Genomic DNA, 17,039 nt, shown 5'->3' on the forward strand with positions numbered 1-17,039 from the left:
GCTGGAGTTTTGGTGTGGACTAGCTTCAGAGTTAAAATCTCCATGTGATCCTAGTCTTTCACTAATTTTATCTCCAGGAATCCTATGAAGTTCTCAACAGTGAGGGTTGGATGAAAATCCTCTCACACTTTTGGCAGAAGGAAGGAAAAAGTAACAATTTTGAAACATGCCCAGATATCTATGCTTTCTTTAACAATGCTGGCCCTTACAGGAACAATTTTGTCAGAGCCTAACTGGGATTTATTGAAGTCTGACCTAACAGTTGGAAGTGAAATATCCAACTCCAGCCCCTTCTAGCCTCTCTGTCTCACCTATGGAGAAAAGAGAAAAGATGAGAAGCAATTGCAAGGGTCACAGCCCGGGACCAGGTTCACTAAAATACTGAGACCTAGTCACAGAACCATAGGATACTTTCCCTCCCCAAACACCTTTTTACCACATCAGTGGGACTCCTGTATAAAAACAAGTGATGACAGCTGAAAGTATTGCAAGCCTGAGATATTTTTCAAAAAATGAATGTCTTAATTCTACATTCCCCCTCCCCAAAAAAGGTGAAACAAAAATGAGGACTCTAGATGGAATTTAGCTTCTAACACCATAGCTACACCTGACAGGAAAACATAATCTAATTCACAGTTAGAAAAACATAAAACTTATGATCCCAACACTTTGGGAGGCTGAGATGGGTGGATTGCTTGAACCTAGGAATTTGGGACCAGCCTGGGCAACATAGCAACACGCTGTCTCTTTAAAAAATAAAAGTAAGTAAATAAATAAATTAATTAATTGCAAACATAATAAAAGACAAAAAACACGGTCTGAATAGAAGAAGCAAGCATCAGAACCAGACTCAGATATGGCAGAGAAAATTTGAAAATTTAAAATAACTGCAATTAACATTTGTAAGCCTGCAATGGGAAAAAGTGGACGAAGCACAGAAATGTAATATAAGCAGAGATATAAACTCTAAGAAAAAATCAAAATGAAATGCTAGAAACAAAAGCCTTGCATGTTACGATCTGAATGCATGTTTTTCCCTCAAACTCACATGTTGGAAACCTAAATCCCAAGGTGATAGTATTAGCAGGGGAAGCCTTTGGGAGATAATTAGGTTCTGAGGGTGGATATGTCATGAATATAATTATGATTCTTAGAAAGGAGGCTAAAAGGAACTTGTTTTCCCATTTTACATATGAAGACTCAGCAAGAAGATACCCTCTTATGTATGAGCAGTCCCCCACTACACACTGAATCTTCTAGTGCATTGATCTTGAACTTTACAGCCTCCAGAACTGTGAGAACTAAATTTTTGTTGTTTATAAGTTATTCAGTTTATCATATTTTGTTAAAACAGCCCAAACAGGCTAATACACTGTAACAGAAATGAGTAATGCCTTTGACGGGCTTACCACTAGACTGGATGTGGCCAATCAATGAGCTTAAAGATGTATCAATAGAAACTTCTCAAATTGAAATGTACAGAGAAAGGAAGAAAAAAAATAAAATGGAATGTAATAACCAAGTACTATTGGAAAATTATAAAATCTGTGACATAGATGTAAGGAGAGTAACAGAAAGAGATAAAGGAATCAAAAGAATATTTAACATAATAAGGGCTGAGAAATCTGCACAATTAATGGCAGACACCAAACCACAGCCCCCCAAAATTTAGTAAACACTAAACAGGATACATAGTAAAAATCTCAACCTAGTCATGTTATATTCAAATGGAGGAAAACTGGGGACGAAGAAAAATTCTTCAAAGAAGCCAGAAAGAAGTGACTGGTTGTACATCTTACCTATAGACACAAATAGAATTACATTGGATTTTTTCACATAGAATTACACTGGACTTCTTTACAGAAACCATACAAGCAAAAAAATTGTAGACTGAAATATTTAAAAGGTGTTGAAAGAAAACACCAAATAAAAATTCTGTATCCATACAAGTTACCCTTTAAAAGAAAGCAAAAATAACTATTCCTCAAACAGAAATTAAGAGAATTTCATGCCTGTAGATCTGCCTTGCAAGAAATATTAAAAGTTTTCCAGAAAGAGTGAAAATCATATAGTCAGAAAATCAGATTCAAATAAAGAGAGGAAGAAAATTAAAGATTAAACAAATAAAAACAAAATAAAATATTTTTTGTTACAAGTCTAATTTTTCCAAAAAGTGTCAGAATTCATCAAAAACTAAGTCACTGAAACACTCCCTTGTTTCAAAATGAAGAAAATTTTATTATGCTTGGCCTTTGTCCTTTCTGTGTTGACATAACAGAATATCTCATACTGGGTAATTTGTCTGAAAATTACAAATTTATTCTCACAGTTCTGGAGGCTGGGAAGTCTAACATCAAGTTGTCGGCATCTGGCGAGAGCCTTCTTGCTTCATTATCTCATGGCAGAATGAGAGAGGGTCACATAAGGATAAAAAGAGAGAAAAGAGAGGGCCAAACTTATTTTTAAAACAAGCCCATGTTCTCAATAACAAACCCACTTCCTTAATAGCAATATTACTCTATTCGTGAGTGTAGAACCCTCATGACCTAATCGCCTCTTAAAAGTTCCACCTCCAAATACTGTTGCATTGATGATTAAGTTTCCAACACATGAGCTGTGGGTGACATAATCAGATTATAGCAGGTTCATAACTGTAACTTCTAAGTCTCTAAATTTATGTAACTGAACAATTGTTCCTTTTCAAAATAGTAGGTGTGGTAGCCCTTTTATTAATAAAAGTTATTTGTGAATTATAGTTGAGGAAGTTCACCTGATCCCGAATGTTTACTTCCCTTCTCCCAGAAACCCCAATAAAAAATGGTAAAGAAATTTATAAAGGTATTATTTCAAATGGTCAAAAAGTTAAAGAGAAGAAAATGATAGATAATGTATTTGCACCCGGTTTATAATAAAGTCAATTTGATACAGTGGCCGGGCGTGGTGGCTCATGCCTCTAATCCCAGCACTTTTGGAGGCTGAAACAGAATCCAAGAAAAGTTCACCACTAGGACTCAAGATAATTACTAATGTATGGACTCCAGAAAAAATAGAAAACAGGAGAGCAGGAACAACAGGGATCAAGGCATGTAACACGGTGGAGGAGCTCCTAAGTTGAAGATGAATGAAAGCCAAGGAAGACGACTGTCCCACGAGACTGAAGAACAACCAGTCCTAATTGGAAAAGAGTGATCTTCCAGGGGGAAAAAATTCGGAATAAAAGTGGATGGATCTTTTGGATTATTTGGCAAAAACATAAAAATACTGTAGTTACAGAAAACTAGGAAAAGGAAACAGTGAAAACTTTGATCTCCAGGAAAATAGGAGTACACAGGAGGGAGATTTAATCATGTGCATGGCTGGGCCATAGACTGAACACACTTTGCATAGTATGCTTTTCTCTGTGTATGTATTTCTTTGACAATTTTAATAAGTACAAAGAGTAAAGAAGAGACAATTGTGTTCACACATGGGTGAACTGTTTTTTTAAATAATATTATTTGTAAAACAATGTGAATTGTGTTGAAAATATTTCAGTGAGATTGGTAAAGATCGTAGATATATCACTTTCCTTTATTTTTATTTTTATTTGTTTATTTATTTATTTTTGAGATGGAGTTTTTGCTCTTGTTGCTCAGGCTGGAATGCAATAGTTCCATCTCGGGTCACTGCAACCTCTGCCTCCCAGGTTCAAGCAGTTCTCCAGCCTCAGCCTCAGCAGTCCTGAGTAGCTAGGACTACAGGCTCGTGGCACCATGCCCAGCTAATTTTTGTATTTTTAGTAGAGACGGGGGTTTCACCATGTAGATCAGGCTGGTCTTGAACTCCTGACCTCATGTGATCCACCCACCTCGGCCTCCCAAAGCACTAGGATTACAGATGTGAGCCACTGCCCCTGGCTGGATACATCACTTTCTAATCTACAAATAGCCTCAAAATGTTATAATTTGTTCTTGCTAAAAAATGTTTTACATAAGGTGGCACAGTCAGAAATTTCAGCATATACAGTTTTTGTTTTTGAATCATTATTTGGTTAACATGTTATAATACATGTATATGGTTTCTTCTTTCTTTCTCTTTATTCAGCCTTGTATCATTTATTTTCTTCAATCCCCTTTCCATGCTATTGTATCTTTCTCCTTTTACAGTCTCATCCCTTATTAAAAAATGGAGCTGGTACTTTTCTATAGAATCAACAAAGCATAAGTACACAGAGAAAAATTAATAAGGGTTATCACTACAAAAGTGGTGGTGGGGTACTCCTTCTAGAAGGGAAAAAGGAAAATGAGAATATTATATGGAAATGTGCTTCCTGAACTGCCTTTGGTACCACATTCCCTTTCATTATGACACATCTATGTTTTTCTCCTCCCCATCTACAAGCAGATTTGGTATCAGTTCAAATCCATTTGTTGGCACATTATTGTCTCAACATTGTGCCTCTCTTTTGCTCTTACAGTGATGCATTATCTCTCATGTCTCTTTTGGTCTCACTTTGTTTTTCCTCTGATGGGAAACAAAAGACTGACAAATCCATCACTGTGCCCTTAAAGTGATTTTCTTCAGGCATCATTTGAAATTCTCAGTTGAATATGGAGAAAAAAAATATTCATATAAGTTATGCACTTTGTGGAACAAAAAAAAATGCAATTTAGAGATAGGCTAACATATTCAATATCTTCTATCTTCAGAATTCTCAGCTCAATAATGAAACATTTTAGAGATGTTGTATGTCTGTTTTTCTTGTAGAGTATATAGTTCAAGAAGTTCTACGTCGATTATAATTAATTATTAACAGCTGACAAGTAAATGTATGCAACTACTTTTTTCTGTCCTGTAGTATTATTACATTCAATTCTTAGATGAGGAAATACCGGCTTAGGTGAGTAGTTGCTCAAGATGGCACAATTAATAAATAAGGAATGGTGCTGAAACTTACACATATGCATATCTAGGTCCACACCTCTATAAATTTAAATTTGATGTTTTTAACCTGTTCTTAACTTCGGTTCCTATATTACATATTTATAAATATTGTAAATGGTGATAGATATTAGTAGCAATATATTACATTTCATGAAAATCTCATTAGGTATTTCATTTTGCTCTCCCCTCTTTGTTTAGTCTCACAATATGCTGACCATAAGGAGAAGAAAGAAGACAACATTTCTATTAGAATGAAGTTCTACTTCTTTCTTAATCCGTGATGTGAAATTGAAAACTAAAATTCAAAAGATCAATAATGTACAAATAATAAGGAATGCTACTGACTTCTTAAACTGTCAAAAGCAAATATGTCAGCATAAGCCTGCATAAGATTTAATTATCAGTTCAAGTAGACAGATCTATCTGTATAGCCAGTGTAAAACATTTTCACTGATAGGCCATGCAGTCCCTGTAATTGAATTCTGCTCAATAGCTAAAGTAGTAGTCATCAATTCGGTGACTTAAACATTTAATTTTCTAAAAATACCAGAGTATTCACCCAGTGGAATGAGAATTGTGTATGCAATTGCAATTTGTATTGCAAACAATGACCAAACATTGCCAAAATGACAGAAAATACGGTTTGTATGAAGAGAAATATTTAAAAATGCTCTTGACTGACAATACCCGTTAATAGTAAATATATTATTTTCCACCCATAGATGCATAAGTTTAATATCATTTAATGAAAATCTAAATTGGTATTTAAACATGTGATTACATAGTTTCAAAATTCATCTGGAAAGGGAGTTTTGGATCATCTATCTTTTACCTTGTGGGGTCCATGGCCCCACCACTCCGGTGTTGCACTGGGATTTCCAGTCCAATGACATTTCCATTTCTTTCCATCAATAAGGCTTTTTTCCCTCTCCTCATTTCTGTTTATCCCTTTTTAATTCTTTGGCTTCTGATCCAATACCTCACTTGCTAGTACTTGAAACTGTTTTGCTTTTATTATTTTTTTTTTCTGTCACAGTCTTGTCCCAGCTCCACTCACTTCTAATCATATTCATCACACTGTTGCCTCTAGGTCTATGGCAGCTGTGAGGGCATGTACAGAAAATCATGGATCCACGCACCTGAAAAGCCTTGTGAATTGATTGCTTCCAATTATCTGGAAAACCCACTCTCTCCCTCTGCTCACTCATTTTCACAATCACTGGGGAAGGAGAAGCTCTATTTTTTTTTTCTTTTCAAACCTTCGAGAGCCTCATGTTTCCTTTCACTTCAAGGTGACAAGATTTTTCTACCTGTTACATACAGCAAAAGGCAGCTCAGGAAGTATGTTTTTATGTCATTTTTCTGTTTTTTCTTTTTCTCTTTTAGAAATAATAGCCACTCCCTTCTTTGTTGATGGTAATTCCAATTAATTTTCTCCAGGCACTGATTCTTTTTTTACTACAGAAAAGAACCAGCTCCACATTTTAAATAGAGAAGAGATTGTAAAAGGAGGAAGATGTAATGAGGTGGAAGAGGCATTAAAGGAAAAACAATCGACACAGGACTGAATAGAAAAGAAAGAAGAAGAAATCATACACATTTATTGTGACATGTTAACCAGGCAATTTCGATACAAAAACCAAAAGCTGGCTAGGCTGAAATTTATAAAAGTACTACTTTATGTAAAACATATCAAATTTTTATTAAAAAAGAGATAATCTCTTTACACTCAAAACACTAAATCCACAAATGTCCCTACATAGAAATGCATGGATTTTCCTCCTCTCCTACATTTACTCATTGAAGGCCATCTTCTCCACTACTGCCCTTAATGTGGTAATATTTTCAGAAAACGGATAATATTCACTACAATTTGAATTTCCTAATTCATCTTGTCTACTGGATACTTTCAACAGCTTTTAAAAATGCCAGTGTATCTCTCTTTAAACCCCCCACCCTTTCTGGATAGATAGAAAGATCGATTGATACACACACACACACACACACACACACACACACCCACACCAGAAAAGGCTCTAAAGTATAAGCGTGTGTGTGTGTATATGCCACCTGTATTATCTTTGCAATTCTTCTCTATCTAAAATTACTTCAAAATATAACGTTAAAAAGAAGACTAGAATTTTACCTCTTTTTACTAGTAGTAGCCTAATTCTTCACTCCTTTTCATAGACAAACGTTATTAAAAAGTTTTTTTGTTTTGTTTTGTTTTTGTTTTTGTTTTTGTTTTTGTCTGGGTGCAGTGGCTCACGCCTGTAATCCCAGCTCCCAGCTCTTTGGGAGGCCAAGGGAGGCGGATCACAAGGTCGAGAGATCAAGACGAGCCTGGCCAACATGGTGAAACCTCGTCTCTACTAAAAATACAAAATAATTAGCTGGGTGTGGTGGCGCGTGCCTGTAGTCATCCCAGATACTCGGGAGGCTGAGGCAGGAGAATCGATTGAACCCAGGAGGCGGAGGTTGCAGTGAGCCGAGATCACGCTACTGCACTCCAGCCTGAGCATCAGAGAGAGACTCCATCTCAAAAAACAAACAATAAAATAAATAAAAAGAAAAGAAAGAAAGAAAAGAAAAAGAAAAAACATCATCAGCATTTTTAGGCCCAACTTTTTGGTTAAGCAGCAGCATTACACACAATCCAACATACCTTCCTTTTGAAATATGGTTTTCCAGACATTTTTCTTTTTTTTTTTATTACAATATGATACTGAGTTTTAGATTGCTCATTTCCTTTTTCTTTGTTGGAACCTCCATGTATAAAATCCAACTACCACATAGGACTCTCATTTAGACCCTGTTCTCCTAGCATTATTACTACATACTTGAAAATAAACTTCCTATTTCAACTCTCTAGCGCAGACAAATTTTTAGTGTTATTTAATTGATTTTTAATAGTTCCCATAGGAAGTCTAAAATATACTCCAAAGTTAACATAATAAACTTGAACTTTCCCAATCTTACCTTTATCTAGACTCTTTAATCTCAGTGAATGGACAGCTATCCACCCAAGTGCTTAAACCATACATCTCTTAGTTACTCATATATTATTGCTGCACATTCTCTTAAATATTTATCATTAATTCATTTTTCTAGTAACTCCCATGTATGTCCCAGTTTTATTTAATATTTTTTATTCACATTTGGACAACTTCATTGACCTAAACAACATTTTTATCTATACTCATTGTTTTTTGCTCCTGGAATCGATTCTGCACATCCTAATGAGAATGATCTTCAGAAATTCAAATCTGATACTGTGCTTCCATACTTAAAATCCTCCTCAGTTTTACCCCAGATATAGGCAGAAGATCCATAAATCTATGACATGGAAAAAATAATAATCTCTTGCATAGACTACGAGACTGTGGACAAGAAGCCCATTCTTCAGTTTTCCAGCTTTTCTGTCCAGTTCTGGCTTCTGCTACTTCAATATTATTGCATTCTCCTTAATTTCTAAGGCTTATTGTGCGTCCTTTTCAAATAGACCTTCACTTATGATTTATCCCCTCCTATGAAGACTCCCAGAACTTTGGTCACCTGCCTTGAAAAATCCTACTCTTTATTTACATCCTAGCTTAACCATTCTCTGAAAGTCTTTCACCTTACCTGCTCCTATTTAATTAATTTATTATTATTATTATTATTATTATTATTTTGAGACGGAGTCTCGGTCTGTCGCCCAGACTGGAGTGCAGTGGCGCGATCTCGGCTCACTGCAAACTCCGCCTCCTGGGTTCACTCCATTCTCCTGCCTCAGCCTCCCCAGTAGCTGGGACTACAGGCGCCCGACACAACGCCCGGCTAATTTTTTGTATTTTTTTAGTAGAGACTGGGTTTCACCATGTTAGCCAGGATGGTCTCGATCTCCTGACCTCGTGATCTGCCCGCCTTGGCCTCCCAAAGTTATGGGATTACAGGCGTGAGCCACCGCGCCCGGCCTACCTGCTCTTATTTTTATTAAGCGTCTGGACCATGCAAGTGTCTTTCTCAGAGTGCTCTGCATATCAACCAGCATGACACAATGAACATGATTGTACCATGCATGAGGTTTCCTTCTTGGGAAGATTGAAAGTCTTTTTGTTTATTTTAACAATCTCTGTACAAAATTTATATAATTAGAAAGTGACCTTTATTATTACAAATATTTGTCTTATCAAAAATGTGAAAAATGTTACAAAAAACAATACTGTAGGCTACTTGTGCCAACCTCAACAGATATATCATAGAAAATATTAAACTGTATAGAAACAGACATCTGAATTTAATATTTATTATTTTAAATTGTCAATACATGATATATGTATTATATTTTAAATAATGTAGTTTATGAGACAATTTAAAATTTAGAAAATAAAGTCAATCTTCACTTATTAGATATCAAAATAAATTCTATCTCAAATATTTTTATTAAAATATAATCATTTTAAAATATGAATTTCATAAATGTAAATGCCTAACTTTAATTAAAAACAATTAATTATATTCCATATTTAGGGAAAAACAATTTTAAAATTCTGCCTCAGTATGAATTCCATACAAAAAAAATCTGTATAGAAAACTGATAAAAAGGATATATGTTTACTGGTAAAATTATTTGTAAGATATAGATAAAGAGTTAGTGGAGTATATAGAAATCTATGGACATTTAAAAAACATGAGCAGGTAATTAACTATGAAGAAATGAAAATGGTCAAAGCATGAAAATGTACATCAAATAGTTCTAACATAAAAGCAAGAATAAGATTAAGAAAACATGGAGTAAAAATCAGATTAAAATTTACAGTATTGGCTTTACTCCAGCTGAAATCTTCTATAAATATTTTTATCTTTTAAATAATTTCAGCTTTTATTATAGATTACAGGGTACATATGCAAGTCTGTTACATGGGTATATTGTGTGATGCTGAGTTTTGAGGTACAATCTCATCACTGAGGTAGACAGCCTAGCATCCAATATGTGGTTTACCAACCTATTCCCCCTTCTTCCTTCCTTGTCTAATAGTCTTAAGCATCTATTGTTCTCATCTTTAAGTCTTTGTGTATTTTACATTTAGTCCCTACTTATAAATAAGAACATACGGTATTTGTTTTTCTGTCCTTAGCGCTAATTCACTTACGGTAATGGCCTCCAGCTTCATCCATGTTGCTGCAAATGACATGATTTTGTTCTTTTTTGTAGCTTTGTAATATTCCCTGGTGAATACGTATCATATTTTCTTTCTCCAATCCACCATTGATGGGCACCTAGGTTGATTTCATACCTTGTCTATTGTGAATAGTGCTATGATGTGTGCATGTGTCTTTTTGGTTGAATGGTTTGTTGTCTTTTGGATATGTACACCCAGTAATGGGTTTGCAGGGTCAAATGACACTTCTAAATATTTTGAAAAGTCTGTATACTGCTTTCCTCACTGGCTGAAATAGTTTTCATTCCCACCAACAGTGTGTAAGGGTTTCCTTTTCACCACAGCTTTATCAGCTTATTTTTTCTTTTTAATAATCATCATTCTGGCTGGTGTGAGATGGTATCCCAAAGCCAGCAGAGAACAGAAATCACTAAAATCAGAGAAGAATTGAATGAAATTGAGACCCAAAATTTCATACAAAAGATCAATAAAACCAAGCATTGGTATTTCTAAAAATTAATAAGATTGATAGACCACTAGCTAGATTAACAAAAAATAAAAAGAGATCTAAATAAGTGCAATCAGAAATGTCAAAAATGATATGAAAATGGATTCCACAGAAATACAAAATATCCTCATAGACTATTATGAACACCTCTAAGAATATAAATTAGAAAATCTAGAGGAAGTTGTTAAATTTCTGGAAACACTCATCTCCCAAGATTGAAACAGGAAGAAAATGAGGACCTGAAAAGAACAATAACTTTGGCATTTCAATCAGTACAAAAAAATAAAAATAAAAAAAAACCCTGCTAAATGAAAGGAGCTCTGGACCAAATGGATTCACAGTCAAAGTCTACTAGATGTACAATAGAAGAACTGATATCAATCTTACTGAAACTATTCCAAAAATTGAGGAGAAAGGGTTCTCCCTAACTCATTCTACAAAGTCTGCATCATCCTGATATCAAAATCTGGCAGAGACACAATGGAAAAAGAAAACTTCAGGCCAATATCCCTGAAGAACATAAATGCAAAAATCCTCATGAAAATACTAGCAAAGCAAACCAAATTTAGCAGCACATCAAAAAGTTAATTCACCATAATCAAGTAGGCTTTAGTCCTAGGATACAAAGTTGGTTCAACATACAGAAATCAGTAACTGTGATTCACCACTTAAAGTAAAAAACAAGGACCATATAATCATCTCAATAGATGCAGAAAAGACTTCGATAAAATCAAACGACCCTTCTTTATAAAAATCCTCAACAGACTAGGCATCCAAGTAACATACCTCAGAATAATAATAACCATTTTTGACAAACTTACAGCCAACATCATACTGAATGGGCAAAAGATGGAATCATTCCTTTTGAGAACCGGAACAAGACAAGGATGCCCAATCTCACAACTCCTATTCAATATAGTACAGAAAGTCTTAGCCAGAGTAATCAGGCAAGAGAAAGAAATAAAAGGCCTCTAAATAGAAAAAGAAGAAGTCAAACTGTCTCTCTTTGCTGACAATATGATTAGAAAGAAAACCCTAAAGACTTCACCAAAAGGCTCCTATAACTGATAAATTAATTCAGTAAACTTTCAAACTACAACATCAATGTACAAAAATTAGTAGAATTTCTGTACACCAATAGCATTCTAGCTGAGAACCAAATCAAGGACACAATCTCATTATAATAGTCACAGGGAAAATGAAATACCTATAAATATGTGTAACCAATGATGTGAAAGATCTCTACAAGGACAACTAAAAAACACTGCTGAAAAATTCAAAGATGACACATAAATTTTAAAACATTTCATGTTTATGGATAGGAAGAATCAATATTGTTGAATCGTCATACTGCCCAAAGGAACTTACAGATTCAATGCTATCTCTATCAAAACACCAATGCCATTTTTCTTAGAATTAGAAAAATCTATTCTAAAATTGATTTGGAATAAAAAAGGCCTGAAGAGCAAAAGAAATCCTCAGTGAAAAGAACAAAGCCAGGGGCATCACATTACCTGACTTCGAACTATACTATAAGGCAAGAATAACAAAAACAGAGTGGCACTGGGTTCAAAAACAGGCACATAGACCAGTAGAATAATATAGAGAAACCAAAAATAAATCTGCCCGCCTACAACTATCTGATATTTGACAAAATTGACAAAATTAAGCAATGGAAAAAAGACTCGCTATTCAATAAATGATGCTGGGCTAACTGGCTAGCCATATACAGAGGAATGAAACTGGACCCCTACTTCTCATTACATATAAAAATTAACTGAGGATGCATTAAAGATTTCAATGTAAGACTTCAAACTATAAAAATGCTAGAAGAAAGCCCAGGAAATATCCTTCTCAAAATCGACTTTGGAAAAGAATTTTTGGCTAAGTCTCCAAAATCATTTTCAACGAAAACAAAAATAGATGAGTGGGACTTAATTAAATTAAAGAGCTTCTGCACAGCAAAAGAAATTACCACCAGAGTAAACAGACACCCTACAGAGTTGGAGAAAATATACACCAACTATGCATTTGATTAATACTGATATCCAGAATCTATAAGGAACTTAAATCAATCAACAAGCAAAAAATAATACGATTAGAAAAATGTGCAAATGACATAAACATACCTTCTCAAATGAAGATAGACAAGTAGCCAACAATTATATAAAAATGATTAACATCACTAATCATCAAATAAATGCAAATCAAAACCACAATGGCATCTATTTATTACTTTTTATGTTCAGTCCAAATAATTCCACCTGTCATTTTTAAATACAACATGCACATTTATGATTTCACTGCCTTTGCACAATTCTCCCACTCTTAATTGACTCTTCAGCCTACTCTGACCATCCTTTCATTCATTGAACTCCTGAAATCTCAAGTTTCAGAATATAAGACTGAAGTAATCTATCTTTCAACTTAACAATTTGTACATATGGTTATCATACCATTGATTTAACTTTATCATATTACACTTACTTATAAAATAGTTGTCCTCCTGCCTGACTGTGACATCCATGAGTTCTCATGAGTTGCTAGTAGGAAGTTCTATGCCTGATGATAATAAGCGTGCAATTACATTTGTGAATTTGTATCTTAGAGTGATGGATTATTGTTTGAAACCTATTACCTGGGTGAGATATGATGGGGTCAGAGGCAGATCAAGAGAGAGAAACTAGAAAGAGATTTACAGTTGTATTAACTCACAATTCCCTGCGAGATCACAGTTTACCATAAAATACTTGAAGCATCAAGGCTGATCAAAAGGCAGAGAAAGGGGAGCGGACTGTTGACAGGCACCTTTATTATTAACATCATTTATGCACGAAGGAATCATAGAGGCAGGGCAGGGCTAATTTGAAGAATTTCAGTGGGTTCTGGGAAATAAGAGCTGTCCCTTGTCTATTCCCTGGACCTGTAATGATTAAGGTACAGGTATAGTGACCAGAGTACGAGAACTTGATGATACAAGTGGTTGGTGGTGTTGATTAAACTGGCTGCTCAAGAAGGGAAACGTACTGACATTTAGCCAGGGTATCAAACTGGATCAAGATAGTAGAAGAAAATCCACCATGTTTCACAGAAGTGTGAAGAGTTGGCCATGATAATACTTCTAAAATCCAGTGATATAAGTATATGCAAAACATACAGAGCCATTTTACTATACAGTGAAAACATGGCTTAAAATGGTAAACATAATGGTGAAAATCTGAAGAGTAAACAGTTCAGCCTATCATGAAATTTAAATATGTCTAAATATTTATTATTCTAACTCAACATTTTAGTAATATCAACAGGAACTTAATACAATAATATACTGCTTAAATGAAAAATAAAATAACATTCTCCCATGAGAACAGCATGAAAAACTATTTAGTTACACATTAATATGTTTGCCATAGCCAAATCACGTATCTTAATTACAAATATTGTTCAAAATTAAGTCAGAGCAAATTCTATCTATCTATCTATCTATCTATCTATCTATCTATCTATCTATCTATCATCTATCTATCTATCTATCTATCATCATCGTCTGTCATCTGTCTGTCAGGCTCTTTCTTTTATCATTTATCTCTCTTTCTTTCCAGTATTTCAGAGAGTTGAAGTTTTTCTCTTAACTTATCCCCACTAAAATAATCTTGGACTTGTAACTGTTCCAGTACAATTTTAGATATACTAAATGTTTTAGTCTACTTGGCTGGCTATAAAAAAAATACTGTAGAATGGGTGACTTCAACAACAAAATTTTGTTTTCTTGTAGTTCTGGAGGCTGGAAAGTGCAAGATCAAGGTCCAGAAGCATTTAATTTCTGATGCTGGCTTTCATCCTGGCTTGCAAGTGGGCTGCCTTCTTGCTGTGTCCTCATGTGGTGAGAAGAAAGAGAGAGGGAGCTCTCTAACATCTGTTCTTATAAGGACACAAATCCTATTGTATTAGGATCCCATCCTTATAATCTAATTTAACCTTAATTACCCTTGAAGGCTCTATCTCTAAATATAGTCAAACTGGGTGTTAGAGCTGAAACATAGTAATTTGAGGGGTACACAGTTCAGTCCATGGCACTCAACAATGATGAAGTAGCTATGTGGTCAAATTACTGGTGTATTACTCTATGATATTCTAAATATGTTAACTGTCTTTAGTTATGATTTATGTATAAAGCGAACAGATTTATGGTTTCAGTAGTCTCTACAAGATTATGAAAGCAAATGGAGATTTCCTATTTTTAGGGGAATTCTCAAGAAATCCATCCTTACCTACCCAAGAATCACAGTGCTTTATTTATAAAGTCAAGGTTCTTGGTGATGTGAAAGGCTGAGAAAGACTGGGCATAATTGCAATAAAACATAATAAATCAGTGGGGCAACAAGTGAGGATTTGGAGGGTTTTATCCTTTTCTCCATTGCTACCATTCTTCTATACATATTTTTTATATTGAGTATATGTGTATTCTTCTTCTATGTGTGCTCTACGACTGCAATATCAAGATAGGTCCCACAGCCCACATGCATAATAGGTTTTGGTGCCTAAATTCTACATGAAAATTTAATCTGGAGCTCTCTATGAGCATAGGCTTGAAACTTTGTCTAAAAGGTGAGATATAGTTTACATTTTATCATTTTTACTATAAGCACTATAAATTTGTATATTTTACATTCTTTTTCTCCTAGGGCAAGTGAAAACTTTTTTCTATATTTGACTTTAATAATTTTGTAGAAAATTTATATATTTATTTCTAAATACATAAATTTCCAAATACGTAAATTTTCTACAAAAATTGTTTCAATTAAGTTATTTTTAGCTTATCACAAATTGTCTTTTCTCTAAGGAGCACACTAAAAAGACACAAACATTCTATGAAAACTTTGATTTACAGGCAAGACAGGTGTTCTCCAAAAACCAGGTTCTGTAGTGTTTGAAGACAAGATAAGATTGAGGCTGACAGGTGTGGAGCAGGGCTAGATGGTTCTTCTGGTGGAAGGACCTGAGTGCAGCAGAGTAAAGGAAATTTGGATGACTTCTCCTCAAATTCCCCACTTTGAATAAACCATGGTTTGGCATCCATAACATTTAAAACACCTCCTAAATATGAAATTAGGAACTTGAGTTTCTTGCATGAGAGCAGGAGTACACTTCATTCTCTGGACCACTTAAAGTCAATTGAAAATTTACCTAGGATTAAGTGAGCATTGGACACTCTCTATTTTTTTTTAATTGCAACTAAATAAAAATCACCATATTCCCTAGAAAAACTAGAAAAAACAACAACCCTTAAGTAAGACTTTAATCAAGATGTTATCAGAATAACAAGTAAAAGGGTTATTTCCTATCCTCCTATTTGAGATTTCCCAAAAATGTTTTATATGTAAAATTTTTAAAAATAAGAAACATACATAGAAAAAGAACAAAATGTATTTTCATAATCATATGACTCACTCCCTAAAGTTGTAGGGATCATGTGACTTATAAAGATTTTGGGGGAAATGTATATTTTTATTATTGATTGAATTTACTATCTGCTAGAGTTATTGTTTGTCTTACAGATATTTGTTGGTAATGCTCAGGATAATTCAGTAAAACTTGAATGATTTTTAATTACACTTGTTCAAAAATTCTGAAGGAAAACTGAATACACTGAGAGTTGGTAAAATCAATATATTTCCTGATTGACATCTCTGCAAAATTTGAGGTGTGAGAGGCAAGTATTAGTGGTTATAAAAAGAAACCTTCTGAAATATCATCATTATAAATGACAAAGGCTAGAATAAAGGTCATTTCCGTGGAGAAAAAGCTAAATTTTCCATGAGATGGATAAAGATTAGCAGATGTAAAGTAAGAAAATAAAAGCATACCTCATATAGTTGAACTGTGGACTGAAAGATTGAGGTTAGTAATTGGAGTTGAATAAGAGGTTAAAAGTTGGGACAAATTTAATTTTTAAGTGCTTTTCCTTCTGAATTTTGAGAATATTTCATAATTTTTCTATTTTCCAAAAACTGTGCAACCGCTGAAATTGGCGAATTCTATTTATTACTAATTTAGTATTAGAATAAAATACATAAAATTAATTATATTTCATAAAAAGTTTTAGCTTGAAGTAAATGCTTTGAAGCAAGAAATTATTCAATGAAAATAAATTTCTGAATGAGTAAAATTAGAAAATGGTTCTAGACTCATCAATACAGTGTTGGAAAATAATACAGCACTTTTTAGCAAATATTGAAAGTCAAAATATATGATTTAACAGACTATAACAACGACTGGTTATATTTATTAAGTCTACTGGTTGGTTATGTGTAGTTTGTGAATCTGATATTATATAACATACTGAGGACATGGGAAGTATTACAACATACTGAGGACAGGGGAGGTATTATATCAAAATGCTTTATGAGACTTAGAACTAAGAATAAGTCCTTCTTATCTCCTGTTTATGCAAGAAAGTAACTCCC

This window comes from Pan paniscus, chromosome 4 (genome assembly GCF_029289425.2).
Source record: "Pan paniscus chromosome 4, NHGRI_mPanPan1-v2.0_pri, whole genome shotgun sequence".
Classification (NCBI taxonomy): Eukaryota; Metazoa; Chordata; class Mammalia; order Primates; family Hominidae; genus Pan; species Pan paniscus.